The sequence below is a fragment of the Cherax quadricarinatus genome, chromosome 81 (assembly GCF_038502225.1).
Source record: "Cherax quadricarinatus isolate ZL_2023a chromosome 81, ASM3850222v1, whole genome shotgun sequence".
NCBI classification, from domain to species: Eukaryota; Metazoa; Arthropoda; class Malacostraca; order Decapoda; family Parastacidae; genus Cherax; species Cherax quadricarinatus.
In genome coordinates, this window is record NC_091372.1 from 3,901,337 (window position 1) to 3,914,306 (window position 12,970).

General features: G+C 44.9%; 1 protein-coding gene across 2 annotated transcripts in view; it reads left to right on the top strand.

Moving 5' to 3' along the window:
* The window catches only part of l(2)k14505 (ATP synthase mitochondrial F1 complex assembly factor 2 homolog l(2)k14505), a 108,718-nt gene that overhangs the window by 78,336 nt on the left and 17,412 nt on the right, over nucleotides 1–12,970 (top strand). The gene's annotated exons all lie outside the window — the stretch shown is intronic.

A 12,970-nucleotide genomic window follows, 5' to 3' on the forward strand; every position in this document is an offset into this window, starting at 1 on the left:
ATTCTCCACGTGTTTGTGGGTAGGGGTGTGGAGGAAGTGGCTGGAGTTCCTTGCCTCACTAACCCATGCTCGTCTCACACTACTCTCTCACACCCTCTCTGCTGTTTTTTTCTATGAATTCAGTGTGAATTCTTTGCCAGAGCTGTGTATCCAAGTGCCCAAGGTCACTCGAAGCCACGTGGATCATGAAGCTATGTGTAGACAAGCCATGTGGAGCGAGCCACGTGAGTTACCAAAGCCACATGCTGTCTGCTGCCTGGCATTACCCAGGACATCCCTCACATCACACCTCACATGACAGGATGACACATCGACAGTGTTAGTCTCATGGTGAGCAATTTTTCAGTATTGTCGAGAAGATTGAGAGAAGAAATATGTTGTGTTAATTCCTCTGTGTTCTCACATCTTCGTGAATGGCTTAGTGTCTATTTTTGCACAGAAAAGCATCATTTGCTAGTGCCAGCCATGTAACCACACATGCAGTGCAAGTGTGTGCAAGTTTTTCGTATATCCAGATGTGTGGTCTGACCCCCAGCTGTGATGTAGACCACAGTATGGTCTGATCCCAGACCACTGGTAGCACCCTTGTGTTACACCCTTGACAGCTGGCATTAGTCCAGGCATCAGTTTACGAGCGTCTGAGCCCCCTTGTACAGAAAGCTCTTCTGCTCGCCACTCGTAAATGCCTTGCTGAGACTCTTACTCCACCTCCTGACCATTAGAGTGCAGTTATATGTAGAAAAACCAGTCTGAGGACGCTTAGGACTAACCTCTGCTATGACTTCAACTCTGTCGAGAGAATGACTCCGCCAAACAGCAGTAGCCCTGTCGGCAGGCAACTGTCCGACTCGTGTCACAGCTTCAATGAGCATCCTGCACAAAGATGATGTCACTGCTAGCCCACTCACTGTATGCTGCTACGACTCCCAGATGTTTCTCCCATCGTCGCTGGCAATGACGGCCCCAGTAACTACCATTTGAAAAATGTCCCGAGTCGTCAGTAGTAGTCCTGCCCAGTTGCCGAGTACTGATGACGCCTCACGTGAGGGCACCAGCAAGTTGTGCCCCAGGATGAGTGAACCCTGCAGCAACTACTACGATGACTGGTTCACCATTCTAGAGACCATACCCTGTTACATCACGGCTCACTCAGCTGCAGCAGTGTCTCGTGTTTCAGTATCTGTCCAGATGCAGGAAGACATGCAGTGATGCCCACTAATGCTCAATGTCTTGGCCTACAAAGCACACCCCACCCTTTTTTTCTTCCCTCCTTGTAGGATTTTTTTTTTGACCATGTCCACATTATATATGTTTATTCTGTGTTCTGTGCCCTATTCCTGCGAGAGACCAAGATTTTTTTTCCCATCAATCGTGGTCGAGGACTATGGGTAGGTGGCCAAAGGATATAGGCCCAGTTGGGTTCATGTTTTGCACCATGCTGGTGCTGACAGTGGCATATGCTTGCCAACCTCAGCCAGCACCACCCTTGCCCTTCCTCACGCAGGCAGCCAACTTCACTTGGTAAACAAGGTCTACTTGGTCACCCTCTGGGCCTATGCACTTAAAAAAAAAAAAAAAAAAAAAAAAAATGCCTGTGTACCTAGAAGCCAAATAAAGTAAACCTCTGAAGCCTCATTCACTGATCCCTGCCTGGACACAATCCACATTTATTAAGTTTACACAAAAATCTCATTTTCTATGATACCCATAATTTCCCTGTTCTCTAGCCAGGAACTGCATGGGATTTTAACTCCCATTTTCTTTGATGAAACCCAATATTTCCCATTCTTTAGCCACAAAGTCTATGGGAATTTCACTCCCATTTTCAAAATTTGTTCCCATTTTCTTTGATGAAACCCAATATTTCCCATTCTCCAACCACAAAGTCTATGGGAATTTCACTCCCATTTTCAAAAAATTTCCATTTTCTTTGATTAAAACCCAATATTTCCCATTCTCCATTCATAAAGTCTATGGGAATTTCACTCCCATTTTCAAAAATTTCCTATTTTCTTTGATGAAGCCTAATATTTCCCATTCTCCAGCCACAAAGCATATGGGATTTTCACTCCCATTTTCAAAAAAATTCCCATTTTCTTTGATGAAACCCAGTATTTCCCATTCTCCAACCACAAAGTCTATGGGATTTTCACTCCCATTTTCAAAAAATTCCCATTTTCTTTGATGAAACCCCAAATTTCCCATTCTCCAGCCACAAAGTCTATGGGATTTTCACTCCCATTTTCTTTGATGAAACCCAAAATTTCCCATTCTCCAGCCACAAAGTCTATGGGATTTTCACTCCCATTTTCAAAAAATTTCCCATTTTCTTTGATGAAACCCAATATTTCCCATTCTCCAGCCACAAAGTCTATGGGAATTTCAGTCCCATTTTCAAAAATTTCCCATTTTCTTTGATGAAACCCAATATTTCCCATTCTCCAGCCACAAAGTCTATGGGAATTTCACTCCCATTTTCAAAAATTTCCCATTTTCTTTGATGAAACCCAATATTTCCCATTCTCCAGCCACAAAGTCTATGGGAATTTCACTCCCATTTTCAAAAATTTCCTATTTTCTTTGAAGCCTAATATTTCCCATTCGCCAGCCACAAAGTCTATGGGATTCTCACTCCCATTTTCAAAAAATTCCCATTTTCTTTGATGAAACCCAGTATTTCACATTCTCCAGCCACAAAGTCTATGGGAATTTCACTCCCATTTTCAAAATTTGTTCCCATTTTCTTTGATGAAACCCAATATTTCCCATTCTCCAACCACAAAGTCTATGGGAATTTCACTCCCATTTTCAAAAAATTCCCATTTTCTTTGATGAAATCCAAAATTTCCCATTCTCCAACCACAAAGTCTATGGGAATTTCACTCCCATTTTCAAAAATTTCCCATTTTCTTTGATGAAATCCAAAATTTCCCATTCTCCAGCCACAAAGTCTATGGGAGTTTCACTGATTTTCAAAAAAAATCCCATTTTCTTTGATGAAACAAATGTTCCCATTCTCCAGCCACAAAGTCTATGGGAATTTCACTCCCATTTTCAAAAATTTCCTATTTTCTTTGATGAAGCCTAATTCCCATTCTCCAGTCACAAAATCTATGGGATTTTCACTCCCATTTTCAAAAAATTCCCATTTTCTCTGATGAACCCCAAAATTTCCCATTCTCCAGCCACAAAGTCTATGGGATTTTCACTCCCATTTTCAAAATTTCCCATTTTTTAATATTCAAAATTTCCCACTCTCAGCCAGTCTATGGGAACTTCACTCCCGGTTTCAAAAATTTCCCATTCTCCAGCCACAATCATTATAAAGGGGAAGCACTAAACCCATAGGATTATACAGCACCTGGGGGGGAATGTGGAAGGCATTCAGGCTTAATTTGGGGAGCTGGAGCACAGATCCAATTCCCTAATTATTATAATCAAGGGGGAAGCGCTAAAGCCGGAGGATTATACAGCGCCTTCTAATTCCCTAAATCAAGAGCCCCTCACCAACATCAAGGAACCTTCCCTGAGGGGTCCAGCCACAAAGTCTATGGGAATTTCACCTCTACTTTCAAAAATTTCCTATTTTCTGACACCCAAAATTTCCCGTACTAGGTGGAAATCTTTAGCTCAAGTACTTTCACACTTCTCGGTGCATCATGAGCTGTGCAATGTTGCAAAGGTAATAAAAGATTATAATAAAAAAGAAGCGCTAAACCACAAGGACTATACAGCGGTAATAAAAGAAATGAGTGGAAGTTTTCTCAGAGGACAGCACGATTATTATTATAATCAAAAAGAACCGCTAAGCCACAAGGGCTATACAGCACTGCAGGGTAGGGAAGGAAGCAAGGGAATTGGATGGCAGGAGGGGGGATGATCAGCAGGTTACAGAAAACAGCGGGGCAGGGGATAGTACGGGGGTAGAGGGTAGCAAGAGATTGAAGTAGAAAGGGCTGAAGGTATCAGAATTTGTGAAGTCAGTTGTTGTCAAAAAGTCAATGAGAGAGTCCGGATGAAAGGTGGGTCCATCAGCGAGAAGGGAAGGTAAAGAGAGAGCAGCGGAGCAAAGACGACGACAGAGGTAAATTCTGCGTGCTCGTTGATAAAGTGGGCAGTCCAACAGAATGTGGCTGATAATGGAGCTTGGCAATTCTCACAGAGAGGAGCAAGACGCCTCTCCATGAGATATCCATGAGTAAGACGAGTATGGCCAATGCGAAGACGGGAGAGAGTAGTCTCCCAACCTCGACACTGGTGATAAGAAGACGGCCAGTAACCTATACTCGGTTTAATAGATTGAAGTTTGTTGCCGAGCATAGTAGACCAACGTTGTTGCCAACGGGTGTGAAGGTGGGAAGATATTGCAGTAAAATAGTCCATAAATGGAATACCTCTATAAGAAACTGGTAGGTCATGTACTGCTGACCGCGCAGCAGTGTCTGCCTGTTCATTGCCCTGTACGTCAACATGACCAGGGACCCAACAAAAAACAATATCTTTATGCTTGGTAAAGATGCGGCGTAGCCAAAGTTGGATACGGAGGACTAAGGGGTGAGGTGTATCAAATTTTTGTATAGCCTGTAAAGCACTAAGGGAGTCTGAGACAACCACAAATGATGACACAGGCATAGATGCAATACGGATAAGTGCTGTAAGGATGGCATATAATTCAGCAGTAAAAATACTAGCCGAAGATAGTAAATGCCCTTGTACGACGCTGTCCGGAAACACTGCTGCGAATCCTACGCCGTCAGAAGACTTAGAGCCATCTGTGTACACAGCAATGGCATGAGAATGAGAGTGAAAGTGGTCAAGAAAAAGAGAGCGGGAAGCGACCGTAGACAGTTGGGCTTTCGAGCAAGGGAGGGAGAAAGAACAGACTCGAACAGCTGGAACTTCCCAGGGGGGTAGGGAAAAGTGAGATGCTACATGTACATAGAAAGGTGGTAGTTGAAGAGAAGACAAGCGCGAATGAAGGCGAAGAGAGAAGGGACGGAGTAAACAGGGGCGGCGAACAAATAAAGAATGTCTACTAATATCAGTGACCATTCTATAAATGGAAGGATTGCGGAGATCATGAGAGCGTACATAGTAGCGCAGGCAATGGGCATCACGGCGATCGGATAAGGATGGAACGTTCGCTTCTGCATAGAGGCTCTCGACAGGGGAAGAGCGAAAAACACCAAGGCATAAACGTAATCCTTGGTGATGAATGGGGTTAAGGCTAGAGAGAGTAGCAGGAGATGCCGCTGAATAGATCTGGTCACCATAATCAAGTTTCGATAAAATAAGGGTGGAATGTAGGCGAAGGAGGGTTCGACGATCAGCTCCCCATGAAAGATGAGCAAGGGTTTTAAGAAGGTTCAGCCGGCTGTGACAAGTTGCCTTCAGAGAGGTAATGTGAGGTTTCCAGGATAACCTACGATCAAAGAGGAGGCCCAGAAACTTGACTGTATCACGTTCAGGGATACGGGAGCCATAGAGGTACAAAGGATGATCGGAGATGACAGAGCGTCTAGTGAAAGTGATTTGGTGGGTTTTAGTGCTGGAAAATTTAAACCCACGTGTGGTGGCCCAATTGGAAACACGGTCGACTGCATGTTGGAGAGAAACTGTAATGAGGTGACAGTCAGCGCCTGCACAGGCAATAGCGAAGTCATCAACATAGAGTGATGACCAAATATTTGATGGAAGACTAGAGGCCAAATCATTAATAGCAAGGAGAAAAAGTGTTGTGCTCAGAACACATCCCTGGGGGACACCTTCAGCTTGGATAAAGTCCGGGGAGAGCACATTATTAACCCGAACACGGAAATGCCTGTCAGTTAAAAAGTTCTTAAGGAAGGATGGTAGATTGCCTCGAAGGCCTAAGGAGTGGGCTTGGGCTAAAATATTATACCTCCAAGTTGTGTCATATGCCTTCTCAAGGTCAAAAAATATGGCAATAACTGAGTGGTTATTCGCAAAGGCATTACGAACATACGTATCCAAGCGTAGTAAGGGGTCTATGGTAGAACGTCCCTTACGAAAGCCATATTGACGAGTGGAGAGACTGTTGTGTGTCTCTAAATACCACACTAAACGTCTATTTACTAGGCGTTCCATTACTTAGCAAACTGCACTGGTAAGAGCAATGGGACGATAGTGGGAGGTTTCATGTCCCGTAGTGCCTGGTTTGCGGAAAGGGAGAACAATGGCGGATTTCCACAGCTGTAATAGGACTGCAAGGGCTGACTGATGTAAATGTTGTAGCATACGAATATGAATGTCGTCGGGCCCAGCTGCCGATGATCGACAAGCTGAGAGTGTTGCCTCCAGTTCTTGAAGTGTAAAAGGCACATTATACTGTTCTTCTCTTATGGATTTAAATTAGATAAGTTTAGATTTAGAAAGGACATAGGAAAGTATTGGTTTGGAAATAGGGTAGTTGATGAGTGGAACAGTCTACCTAGTTGGGTTATTGAGGCTAGGACTTTGGGTAGTTTCAAATTTAGGTTGGATAAGTACATGAGTGGGAGGGGTTGGATTTGAGTGGGACTTGCACATCAGAGCTTATTTCTTGGGCAGTATTGAAAATTGGGTTGGTCAAATGTTTGTTAGTGGGATGAATTGTAAGGACCTGCCTAGTATGGGCCAACGGGCCTGCTGCAGTGTTCCTCCTTTCTTATGTTCTTAAGAAAAGTCCAAGGGTGCTAACTCTCTGGCAGACTTTGAGGAAAGAAATGAGGGGCATAGATGGAGTCCCTGAGATATACGGACCAGATGATTGCCAATTTCATTGGCAACATCTAGTGGGTTTGCTATATCAACACCGGCAACCCGCAGAACAGGAGCCGGGTCAGGAGAATATTTACCACTCAGTTTTCGTACTTTTTTCCAGACTGCACTCATAGAGGAAGCAGAGGTGATGGTGGAGACATAATCTCGCCAGCAAGTGCGTTTAGCATCACGGATGACACGGCGAGCGATCGCACGCTTCTGTTTAAAATCAAGGAGTCGCTCTGTGGTTCTATTGTACCGGTACCTGCCCCATGCAGCGCGTTTCAAACGTACTGCACGAGCACAAGCAGGAGACCACCAAGGCACGCATTTCTGAGAATGCCTGCCCGAAGTTTGGGGTATAGAATGAGAAGCTGCAGTGAAAACGGAGGACGAGAAGAGGTGTAAAAGCTCATCGATGGAGGACGAAGAAGGAACCTCTTTAAAAACAGTTAGGTGTGAGTAAAGGTTCCAATTTGCCCGATTAAATTGCCAGCGTGGGGTGCAAAGAGGTGGCGAATATGAAGGGGAAGTAAGAATGATTGGGAAATGATCACTGTCATGTAAGTCCGGGAGAACAGACCAAGTGAAGTCTAATGCGGCGGAGGAAGAGCAGACTGAGAGATCGATGCAAGAGAGAGTATGAGTCCCAGGATCAAAATGGGTGTGAGTACCTGTATTTAAAACATGGAGGGGGTGGGTGGCAAGAAAAGCCTCTAACTGAATTCCATGGGAATCACAGTGAGACCCCCCCCCAGAGGAAATGGTGGGCATTAAAATCACCAAGTAACAGAATCGGTGGCGGTAATGACGAAACAAGGAAGGCAAAATCCGGAATAGATAATGCCCGAGAAGGAGAGAGATATAAAGAACAGAGCGTATACCACCTATGTAAGTGGATACGGGCTGCTGTGTAATGCAGCGAAGTATGAACAAATAGCTGATGGTACGGAATATCAGTGCGGAGAAGAAGGGCACTTTCATTAAAGGTCCCATCAGGAAAAGGATCTGAAGAATACAATAAATTATAGCCTGAGATGTGAGAAATAACAGCAGAGTGTAATTTTGGTTCCTGTAAGCAAACACCAACAGGGGCAAACTGGGAGAGTAACATCTGAAGCTCACCCCGATTACCCCTGAGGCCGCGTATATTCCACTGTAAATAGGCCATGATTGGCAATGATAAAGATACTTGAAATCCGCAGGTAAGGGTTCCTATGGACTAGAAGAGTTAGAAAAGTCCACATGCGGAGGCAGTGGAAAACGTTCAAGCAGCGAAGGAACGGTGCGCTGTGAAGAAAGGAGTTGCGCAGATGGAGCAGAGGAGAGAGAAAGAGCGGAAGGTGGATCAGTGTCCATTGATGGTTTGGTCTCTGCAATATATTCAGAGATTGCTTCAAGTGTTTCGGAATTCAGAGATGTCGTATGGGAGACAATATTGGGAATGGTAGGGGGAGGATGAGTAAAGATTGGAACTGTATTGGACTGTACCAAGGTAGGGGGGGGGGGCGAAAGGGTGGAGGGAACTGGAGAAGCGTGGCAGGGGACAGAAGAGGCAGGAACCTGGGAGGTGGCAGAAGAAGAAGAAACTTGGGAGGGAACAGGGGAGGAAGGTACAGTACGAGGAGGAGGGTGAACCTCTACACTTGTAACTGAGCCAGTGAGAGGGGAAGAACCAGGGACAGAGACAGGGAGGGTAAAAAGAGGAGGTGGAGGATGGGTAGGAGGTGTTAACGGACCTTTTGTTGACTTTTGAGAAGTAGAGGGACGATTGGGAGGAGGTGTCGTATGAGGTCTCGTCGATACTGAGGCTTGCGAGAGAGAACTCGAAGAAGCGAGATTAGACTGAGGCGTTGAAGTAGGGACGTCTGAGCCGAGGACAGCAAAAGGATTAGATACAGGAGTGATTATGGGAGAGGTAACCACAGAGGTGGGTGTAGAAGATGGGATACCAGAAGTGGGGGGACGTTTTGAAACACGGGAATAAGAAACACGTGGCGGAGATGAGAAACTGCCATGGCATAAGGGAGACCTTCTGTCTCTTTGAGGTAACGGATTTCCCGCTCGTTTAAATAGACCTGACAACGGCGAGAGTACGAAGGGTGAGCCTCATGACAGTTAAGGCAAGAGGGAGATCGATTGCAAGACGTATTAGAATGGTCATCGGCACCACAGACTGGGCATTCGGCGATAGATCTGCAATATTTCGCTGGATGGCCAAATCGCCAGCAATTTCTACACTGTTGTGGTGTAGGGATCACCTTTCGAACTTGTAACCGATGTCCTGCTATATAAACTGAGGATGGGAGTTCTCGGCTGTCAAAAGTTAAACGAGCCACATTGCTAGGGTATCGTCTCCGCCCACGGGCAGGAAGAACATAAGTGTCTACCTTGAGGATTGGGAGATCTTGGAGTTCCAGCTGTTCAAGAATGTCAGTGCCACATGTCTGGAAATTTTGTTGAACTATGGTATGGGGCAGAATGACGGTACCACTACAAGAATTGAGGGAATGATGTTTTTCAAGAGTGACAGGAACAGTATCGATATGGGAAAGACGAGAGAGCTCATGAGCCTGGGTAGCATTCTGTACGGTAATGATGCGCTTACCGCTCTTAAGAGCATGAAAAGAAATATCTTTACCAACATGGCGTAGGAGTGCCTTGCCAATACTATGGTCAGAAAGATAGGCAGTAGAGGAAGTTGGTCGTAAAGTGAAGAATTTAGTCCATTGTTCAGTCTGAAACTGAGCGTGGAAAGGTAGTGAAGGACGTGTCGATCGTTTCTGAGAAGAACGAGAAGGTGGAGAAGTATCATCAGCAGGTAACTGTCGTTGGCGTTTAGGCGTGGGACCAGAGTTGGTCCGACGTGGAACGGGTCGGCGATTTGAAAATTGCCGCACCGTAGAGGGAGAGGCCGGAAGCATAGTCAGAGGAGAGCGAAGGTCCGATAAATCGAAGGAGTCAGTCGAGGCCTCAGTACCTGAAGCGGGTGAGGAAACAGCACCGGCAATAGGTACAGAGGCATGAGGAATGTCTGAAGAGTGGTCCAAAGACGAGGCGGGGTCAGAACGGGGTGCGGTATCAAGAAGGGGCCCGGGGGTACCAGGTTCATGGACTAGGGCTGCCATGGTTAGGTTACTTCTTTCTTTTTGTTTTTAAGAAAAAAAAAAGAAAGAAAAGAAAATAAAAATAAAAAAAGAATAAAAAAAGGGGGGACCGGGGAGGGATAGTTCCTAGGAGGAATGAAAGGGCCAGAAATCTCCCTCCGCGCCCAAGAGGACCTCAGCACCGCAAGTAGCGCAGATGCAGCATGGAACCCGTGCCATACCCTACCCATCATGCTAGTAAACTAACAATCCGGGATAGCAACCTCACATCTGCCGAGCTACCTCGGTGGACAAAAGAGAGGGCGGCCGGATATCCGCCACAAAGTATACCTCCTTCGGCCACCACCCCCGGAATCCGAAAGGTGGCTTCCAGAGATACACTCGTCGCCCGAAAGACACCCAAAGCTACTCCGGGATACCGGAGAGGGATCGGGACATCCCCAGGCGATCCAGATTCCACGGCAAACTACGCCACCGCTAAGAACCTCAACGGAATGGGATGGACCCCGGTATCCTTTCCCCTACCTAGGAACTAGCGCACCTGTGGGAGAAATCCCAAAGGACAAAAAGAGGAAGGGCAAAAGGGAGGGGTGGGGAGGAGGAGGAGGAAAGGAAAAAGGGGAGGATGGGATAGGGGAGGGGAGATTGGGGGGTAATTAGGTTCGGTCTGAGGAAGAAGACCGATAGGTCTAATTCCTCAGACCAAGAGCCTCTTCACCACGCCAAGGAGCACCCCTTGAAGAGGGTTCTCAGTACAAAATTTGAAAAACTCATGAGATTATGATCTCACGAACTTATCAGTCTCGGTGACATTTACGCATCGGCGATTTAGCCCATTTTGATCCCCATTTTCAGCCAATTCTGTTGTCCCAGTTGACCAAACTCATAGCTATTTCGCTAGAACTCCTTTTGTTCTATCGACTGAGTACAAGAAACTGCCCATTTACCTATTTCAGCTACCCAATAGTGATCAGATATTGGTAATTTGACCAATTTCATACAAAATTCAAGGAAAGCCAATTTCAAAACAGTGTCCAGAATTAACAATACAAACATTCCTAGCACTAAAACAACATTTTCTCTGTTCATTAGTTCAGTCTCCAGGCTCCTCTTGTATTATGCTTGCTTTCTATTTTGAATTTTTATTCACAAAAAAATAGAAGATTTACCGTTATGCAGACTACTGCATTATTGTAAAAATGGTGTAAATAATATCAGCACATTTGTGAATGCATATTAGACCCACCAGTTGACATGTATTGGATGCAATAAGTGATTTGTTTACTCTGGAACATCTACAAAAATTGAACATTTCCGTTACTTTGAGCTCAATTTCAAGGTATTTTTAATCTGTAAACCATTCAAAATCAACTCTATTTCTGTACTATACCTTCCATTCTATCAAATGAGACCAAGGAAACAAGAATACAACCATAAAAACCATACAAAAATTCCACCAAGGGGTGGCTAATGGCTGAGAAGTGAACTCTGTTATTTATCGTCTGATTTTTTCACTTTTGGTGTACATTAAGAAGCACCTTTCCATCATATATTGCCCAAATTTCAATCAGATAATCCACCAGCTATCTACTGCAAGATTGGAAGCCGCTAGAATTTTGGCGTACTATTACAGGACTGACACTGGCTTGCAAGTCGTAATATTACGGGACTGACAGTGAAAGGGTTAACTGCAAATACCAAAAATAAAAAAAACGCATGAATGGATATGATGCTACCTCATAGATATGTAGGCTACACAAAAATATGCATATGCTGTGGTTAAAATGTATGAAACATGTAATGTGGAAATTTTAGTTTTTAGTCATCTGCACACAGACATCTGTACAACAGTCATAGCCCCACTCCACAAAGGGGGCAGTAAAGCAACAGCAAAGAACTACAGACCAATAGCACTAACATCCCATATCATAAAAATCTTTGAAAGGGTCCTAAGAAGCAAGATCACCACCCATCTAGAAACCCTTCAGTTACACAACCCAGGGCAACATGGGTTTAGAACAGGTCGCTCCTGTCTGTCTCAACTATTGGACCACTACGACAAGGTCCTAAATGCACTAGAAGACAAAAAGAATGCAGATGTAATATATACAGACTTTGCAAGAGCCTTCGACAAGTGTGACCATGGCGTAATAGCGCACAAAATGCGTGCCAAAGGAATAACAGGAAAAGTCAGTCGATGGATCTATAATTTCCTCACTAACAGAACACAGAGAGTAGTCGTTAACAGAGTAAAGTCCGAGGCAGCTATGGTGAAAAGCTCTGTTCCACAAAGCACAGTACTCGCTCCCATCTTGTTCCTCATCCTCATATCCGACATAGACAAGGATGTCAGCCACAGCACCGTGTCTTCCTTTGCAGATGACACCCAAATCTGCATGACAGTGTCTTCCATTGCAGACACTGCAAGGCTCCAGGGGGACATCAACCAAATCTTTCAGTGGGCTGCAGAAAACAATATGAAGTTCAACGATGAGAAATTTCAATTACTCAGATATGGTAAACACAAGGAAATTAAATCTTCATCAGAGTACAAAACAAATTCTGGCCACAAAATAGAGCGAAACACCAACGTCAAAGACCTGGGAGTGATCATGTCGGAGGATCTCACCTTCAAGGACCATAACATTGTATCAATTGTATCTGCTAGAAAAATGACAGGATGGATAATGAGAACCTTCAAAACTAGGGAGGCCAAGCCCATGATGACACTCTTCAGGTCACTTGTTCTATCTAGGCTGGAATATTGCTGCACACTAACAGCACCTTTCAAGGCAGGTGAAATTGCTGACCTAGAAAATGTACAGAGAACCTTCACGGCGCGCATAACGGAGATAAAACACCTCAATTACTGGGAGCGCTTGAGGTTCCTAAACCTGTATTCCCTGGAACGCAGGTGGGAGAGATACATGATTATATACACCTGGAAAATCCTAGAGGGACTAGTACCGAACTTGCACACGAAAATCACTCACTGCGAAAGCAAAAGACTTGGCAGACGATGCACCATCCCCCCAATGAAAAGCAGGGGTGTCACTAGCACGTTAAGAGACAATACAATAAGTGTCAGGGGCCCGAGACTG